This window comes from Littorina saxatilis, linkage group LG1, assembly GCF_037325665.1.
Source record: "Littorina saxatilis isolate snail1 linkage group LG1, US_GU_Lsax_2.0, whole genome shotgun sequence".
NCBI classification, from domain to species: Eukaryota; Metazoa; Mollusca; class Gastropoda; order Littorinimorpha; family Littorinidae; genus Littorina; species Littorina saxatilis.
The window spans coordinates 26,123,898-26,131,525 of record NC_090245.1 but is presented as its reverse complement, the minus strand read 5'-3'; the positions used below and the strand labels follow the sequence as shown (position 1 = coordinate 26,131,525).

General features: G+C 38.4%; 1 protein-coding gene across 2 annotated transcripts in view; it reads left to right on the top strand.

The window, feature by feature from the left end:
• The first annotated feature begins 6,706 nt into the window (after positions 1–6,706).
• Positions 6,707–7,628, top strand: part of LOC138965641 (collagen, type I, alpha 1a-like) — a 51,180-nt gene continuing 50,258 nt past the window's right edge. Inside the window, exon 1 of one of the 2 annotated variants that reach the window (XM_070337821.1) lies at positions 6,707–6,833. The gene's annotated coding sequence lies outside the window, so the exon portion shown is untranslated. The remainder of the gene's footprint in view (positions 6,834–7,628) is intronic. The other variant, XM_070337817.1, reaches the window with a different exon arrangement.

The following is a 7,628-nucleotide window of genomic DNA, read 5'->3' as shown; positions in this document are numbered from 1 at the left end:
TTTGGTTGCCGTAAACAAGATCATACGGAGCAAATGCATTCCAGTGCCAGCTACAAACAATATTGATGTCTCGGTATTTATCGAAACATTTGCATAAAATCAAAATAGGTTTATTATATATAAAAAACGAAACATTTAAATTAGTTTTAGTTGCTGTGTAAAATGTGTTGTAAGGGCTAAATCATGAATTTAATATACCTACTTACACAGATTTACCCAAACATAATGAAGTACAGTAAAACAACCAACTTACGCTGAAGAGGTATATGTCGACCAAAAGTGGGTGGATTCCCTGTTGGTGGATTTCCTGAAGGCATTTTTCCTGTGTACGGGGAATACACCAGGGCGAATTCGATCCCTGTAGGAATTAAAGTATGATGCCGCTCAATCCTGAATTTTGTATGCGGCATTCAGCCAAGCGGAAAACATGCGTCGGCAAGAAAAACAAATAATCCAAAAGGATTGAGTTAAAGAAAAAATCTCTCTACCACATTGTTTTCTCGTCCATTGAATCACTTTCACTTTCACTCTCGTAAGCTTGAAGTAACTCCATAGCGTCGAACGGAAGTGAAAAGACTATAGAACACTTGCAGTATGTCGTTATTGTGAGTTATTTCAGCCGCGTTTTCTTTTATTTAGTTATCAATTTCAACTTTTTTTCAATAAAAATTGCAAAACGGAATCGAATTTCCAAAAAGGATTAAAAAAAAAAACACACATAACATTTGACTGATCTTCCAAAGCGCCACATGACTTTCAGCGAGATCGACAAAACACTACCGAAAATGCACTTGGGTGTATTCCCTGTATGCAAGTAAAATGCCTACAGGAAATCCACCTACAGGGAATCCATGCACCCACTTTTGGTCGACAGAAAAAAAGGTTGTAAAAAGGAGGATTTTTTTAGAATTCTTTTTTATTGAAAAATTAACTTTCTGTACATGTCTTTGACTTCTGGCATCATTTTCTTTCATTATTGAGTGTGTGTGTGTGTGGTTTTTTTTTAAACTCACAGCCCCTTTCTTATTTCCTCTTACCCTACTCCAATCCAATCTTACCCTACTCCGAGGGCGATGAAAGCAAAAACCCATATGGGGACGGCTGCAGGCCACTAAATTTGGACGCTCCACTGACTACTACATATAGCTAATGTTGGTCTGTCCCAATTTCGTGAACAATAATTAATCACTGGTAATTAGGTAACAGTTGTTATTGACCCTTCATTGGTAGGTCGGTCGTCGCAAAAAAAGGAGGGTGTTGCCATTCGGAGGTTAGTTACAGTGTGAATAAAGGCATCCGTGCCCAGAAAATCAGTCGGCGAACGGAGGGAGTCGTTTTTAGGAGGGGTCATTATATGGAGGTCTCCCTATTGACGTCATCACTTCGTGCGCACCGGGGCTTGGAGGGCAAGAAGCCACCGCGCCGCTTAGCGAAAACATGGAAGCGTGGTGCCGATCGCGAAGTTTCGCTGCGGCGATTCCGTATTTGCGTCGACGATTTGGTTAAATTTCATTCAAGATGGTGAATACTTGTTGCATAATCGGTTGCACAAGCCGAAGCAACAAGGAAAATGCTCTTGCATTTTTCAGAATTCCGAAAGTCGACGCTGGAGGAAGACACCGAGATTTACTCAACAGCAGTATTAATTTTGCTAATGATTGAAACACCGATTCACTCGCTTTTTGACTGAAATGTGCAGTTTGAAACAAGATTCAACACTGCTTATGTTAATGCCATAGCTTTTTGACTCAAGTGTGTGCCTTAATCAATGCTGGTTAGCATGTCTGTATAGTTTATTGACAAGTGTGTGATTTAAAACAGAAACAAAACTGTTTATGTGGATTCCAAACCTGAAACACAGTATTGATTTGACTTGTGTACAGTATCTGTATGACTTGTGCTGGCTGGCATGAGTGTAGTTCCTTTTTTTTGCTTCCTGGCTCAAGTGTGTATAATTCAAAGCATTTTCAAGACTCAACACTATTCCTTATTTGATTTTGAGATCTGATGCGAAGTGTGTGTGTGTACAGTTCTTTTCTTTTTTTCCACTTTTTTGTCAGTTTTTATATGTAAACAGTTACCGTTCATTGATTGGAAACACTAATTCACTCATTGTCAGACATGTGATTTTTGACTGAAGTGTGCAATTTGAAACAGATTCAACACTGCATATGTTGATTTGATGCCATAGCTTTTTGACTGAAGTGTGCAATTTGAAACAGATTCAACACTGCATATGTTGATTTGATGCCATAGCTTTTTGACTGAAGTGTGCAATTTGAAACAGATTCAACACTGCTTATGTTGATGCCATAGCTTTTTGACTCCAAGTGTGTGCCTTAATCAGTGCTGGTTAGCATGTCTGTACAGTTTATGCTTTTTTTTTATTGAAGCATGTGATTTTAGTAAGAACTAATAAATACATTGTTGTTGCAGTAACGTTTTTGTTCTTAAGACTTTTTTTTTTAAGCTTGCGTGTGTCTTATCTGAGACATTTCTTAATTGTGAAGAATCTGGTGAGTGATTGTCAGAATGAGTGTGTAGCTGTGTAATGGCTCCTTTGTTTAGTCAACAAAGTTAATATGTTGAGCCCAGCTGTCCTAAACGGAAAAATATGTGTCTGGTTTGTCTCAAAACAGTAACGTTTCACAAAATTGAACAAAACTGTTGAAAACACACCTACTGGAGCTAACAAAGGCAGAGATTAGGTACAAATCAAAAGTAATGTGTAACTGTTAAATATCACACTCACACCAGCTTCACATTCACAGAGTGACAGATTGGTAAAAATTAAAATACATATAATGTGTTCAACGCTTTATTTAACTGAACTGTCATTGTCAACATATATATAAAAATTAAAAACAAAAAACACGTAACACTGAATTCAGGGAAATTTTTAGTTACTGTCTTCAGCAGCACTAAAGTAAAAAGAAATAGAAAAAATAAAAAAGAAGAACAAAAAACACACACACATTACACATTTACAGGTTCACAATAAATGTTCTAAGGTAATATCAAAGTAAGCACTAAAGCAGACACCAGACTTGATCCCAAAAAGGAAAAAAGAATCGCTTCTCCAAACATAAACATACAAAGTTAGAAATACCATTTCTCGAATAACAATGAAATGAAAACTCACACACACTGAAGCAGAAATAATAGGTAATCTAAAACTAAAGAGCTTCACACATAAACATACAAAGTTAGAAATAGAACTACAAGTTCTTGAATAATAACAAAATGAAAACTCATGCACACACACTGAAGCAGAAATTATATGTAGTCTGAAACTAAAGAGCTTCGGTCAATTTCTCCAAGTATCGCACTTTAGCAACGTCACTCAATGATGTAATGTACTTCTCTTTTGGCTGGTCGACCGTTTTTGTTCCTGATTTTGACATTATTCAATTAAAACACTCCCGAATCATCGAGCGGCGCACTGACGCTACTAGCCGTTCCGCCAGAGACTATAGAGTATACAGAGACGCGTCATCCTTCTTTGCGCTGCGGTGCGAAATTGAGACCGGCCAGCCCAGCGCGGGAAAAGAGCCACTCCCTGCCGCACAAGGAAACTCGCGTTTCGCGGCTGCTGTCGGCTGTGTTTATATCACGGTTATATTAACATACTGTCTGTTCTGTCCGGCTGACAGTGCTGCAAAAAGTAACTGGATGAAAAAATATGTTTGTTTGTGAACATCCTTTTTAAATGACCATAAAAACACGGCATAAATGGTATAGATTAAAATTAAATCACATTTTCTTGGGCAATATTCGCTGGATCGCTGTAGTTATGCAAACATGATTCAAGTCAGTCGCTTTTCACGACCTAACCGTCGTTATTTTTGTGTGTTTTAATCAAATACAAATACATACTGAATACATGGTCAGTTAAGCCTGAGAAAATATGTCAGGAATAAATCGTTTAACGAAATAGTTCCCGGTTAAATCGGTAACTAAGGCATTTAGTCAATTTGGTGTCGTCCCAGCACATCGAAACTGAAATGGGTTGTCAATTACACGGAGCTAAGAAGTTATCATGAAAGGAAAACTGTAATTCTTGTGACCAAACCGGCTGACTTTAAAGAATCTTGATCGATCGATGATTTTCTTATTTCTTTTCAGTTGCTTCTTTCTTGTTCAGAAAGCTCTCTCTCTCTCTCTCTCTCTCTCTCTCTCTCTCTCTCTCTCTCTCTCTCTCTCTCTCTCTTATTATGGCAAGACTCGATTCCGAGGTGGAATAACAGAACTATTTGTGCACATTAAGAGATACGATGCGGATATGTTGTTATGCCCCTTTTTTCCAGGGAAAGTAAAGAAGATGAGTTTTATTTTGTGCTTTGTTGCCCCGCACTTCGTGATTTGCGATGCCAGTTTATTCCTGCTAAGTTTTTATAGAAACCCAAGTTTACACAAGTTTTCTATGCTTTTGGCATCTGTGAATGAAGGTATTGTTCGAAAGTTGTCAGCTTATCACGGTGTACAAAGCATTTCGGCTACGTAGTGTTGTTATGTCTTAGTTCATGAAAGCCTACGGTATATTTTATTTGAAATGTAATGTCTTAGTTCGTGTATGAACTATGATTTATTTCATTTGATTTGTGTGCAAATGTCATTATGTCATTGTATATATATGTTCACGCCCGTCATTTAAAATCAAAATATTAATCATGATAAATGATACTAACGTTCGCAGCTGCAAGCCGTTGTAGATCTACTCTATAACTCCGCGACGGCCGTGTCAATCAAACGAGATGGTTATGTCTACCCTAATCGATCACCGACCGTATTGCCACTAGATCAGTCTACTGATCAGTTCCAGACTTGGCATGCCGAAATGAGATAAAGTAGAGGAGAAATCAGTAAATCTTATACATGTGAAACTAGTACCAACATGCACAGCTTGGACTGGTTTGAGGCTGTAGTGTGTACATTGTGTGTTTTCACTGTTCCGGTAGAATAGATCTACACGCAGTTCGACGCTACAACTTTTACTGATTGTCCAACATTTAACGAGAGAAAAACTGAAGAAACAATCCTCACCTACTCTCTTCCTTGGGAAATTTGAACATCCTCAAGCCTTTGGCATGTGCGTTTGAGCAATTGATGGCCGAACACCATGCCCCACTGCGTTTTCGCGTTGGCGCGACCATGCTTGTGCAGCACGATATCACCACTGCTGTGGAAAGAGAAAGTAGGTGGTTCCATGTTTCCGCGTGGTGGCGCCACTGGGCTTCCGGTCTCACTTTTCAGCACCGTATGGAGCGTCTCTGTATACTCTATAGTCTCTGGTTCCGCTTCTTGCCCTCCAACCCATTTCTGCGTATCACGTGACACCGCTCCGAAGTACGCAAAAGGGAGACCTCCATAGGAGGTTCCACTGTACTTCAAATTAGTTGTGAGAGAGAGAGAGAGAGAGAGAGAGAGAGAGAGAGAGAGAGAGAGAGAGAGAGAGAGAGAGAGAGAGAGAGAGAGAGAGAGAGAGAGAGAGAGAGAGAGAGAGAGAGAGAGAAAGAGAGAAAGAGAGAGAGAGGCACACAATCCCTCAAATTACTTTGCTTGGGGGAGCTTGGGATTCAAACCAGCACTCACAGCTAGCTCTCGAAATCAAGTTTTCTTTTTCAAAGTGAATCGTTGACATGTGCTTGTGGAGCATTGAGAGATTTCTCCATTGGGGTTGTGTGGCATACTATAGGTATCAACACAAATTGTAGTCACGCTTTAATTTCCATCACAATTGACCGGTCAGATCACTGTACTGTTATCGTTGTCCTCTTTCACCCGTTCCAGTGACAAAATGACACAAACTGCAAAAAACATCAGTTGAAACATAATGGAAATGGGTAATTGGGATGGTGCAGGGATAATACGTTTTTCCTGGACCAACTTTCTCATTCGGTCACATAAAGGATGGTCAAGGGGAAAAAGTAGGTGCAACATGAACTTGATAAGATATCGACGTCGTCATTGAATTTTTAGCGTATCTCGTTCAAGACAGCTTTTCAGAAAAAGGCCAAAACTGATTATTTTTATTATGAAATAGTGTTTATATTTGTACCTGGTATGGATAGAACACATGTATTGTCATTTAAATTTGTGAGAATATTTCTCTTGGAGAATGATTTACTTAGTCTAATTAAAGCACGAAAAATCAAAATCGCCAAGAAACGAGTTACGCTAAAATTTCATGATGACGACAATAATATGGGTTATTCTTCATTGCTGTACACCAGTGGAAACCATGTGACAAGGGGATATTTCTTTATTTAACTGATACATTTTAACCATACAAATTGATTTCATGAATAAATATAAGTTTCAAACACTGCTAAGAAAGAATTAGAAATACTGGCTCTTTAATTTTCATTTCCACATAAATTACAAGCATTTCAACGTGCATCGCTCATGTAACATGGAGACCAGAGGATGTGACATGGAATTAAATACTAACATTTAAAAAAAAAAAAGACACATATGTAAACAATTGTTTTGTTGAATTTCGGTATGATTATCTAACTGGAATATTAATGAAACAAGTAAAGAGGATACATTCTAGTTGTTATTTAATATACATTACAATCATTTAAAGGACTGAGAATGCATTTACAAAAATGGTACCCAGCTCTGGAGAATAACCCATACAATTTATAGTTATTATTTGTCAATGTTCCGATACGTTTAAATTTATTTCTACGATTTGGGTTAAAAGACAACGCCTTCATTAGCAGCCATTACATTTTGCTTGGAAAAGGACGAAAGCATCACCAGAAGTCGGGGTTTGCAGTTTTGGAGAGAGATTTGTCGACAGAATCGATTGACAACTGACTCGTAAGGTACATTGTAAGGAATATTATTTAATTTCGTGAACTTTGAAGTTAGTATGTTCGTGATCGCGTCGGTTTTGTGCCGTTTGTTGGAGCTAAATGATGTGTGGAAAATGGCTCCCGCTACATCACACATGCGAATAATCGGTAACTGGGTAAGGCAAATAAATTCTTTCCCGATCGAGTTAATGCCAGTAGGAGCATTTTTAACGATTTTATTCGGATTGTGTATGCACCCCATATTTTTGCGGCATCAATCTGAAGTGATCTGCCAGCAGACGAAGAAACCCAGACCGCAACCGTCTACCGAGTTGGAGTCACGTGACTACCCACTGACCTTCGCGATTCGCTCTTCCTGTCTTTGTGTACCTGAGCGATATATCATGTTATGCTAAACAGGCACAGCATTGAAGAGTATGGTATTGTTTGCCCACAGAGAGCATCAGTTATCATTAATGTCTGAGTGTCTGTATTGTAAATTGTATTGAAATCCACGTCTCCTCTCAGTCTCACTGCAAGCACAGACACACACCTCAACACACATTGTAATCCATCCTGAACTCAGGTCAAAATGAGTTAGGCTCATTCTCTCCCTGACAGGATGCCTTGAGGTTTTTTGTTTTTTTTACATATTTAGAGCTTTTTGTAATGTATTATTGATATAAGCAGATTCGCGATTGTCAATAATGATTTTTCATGGTGTTTTGTAATTTTTAAATTACAAAGGAATTGAATTGATGTAAGACAGTTTCAAGCGAGCTATTTTTCGCGGCTGTATTTACTGTGCAAACAACTCTAAATATG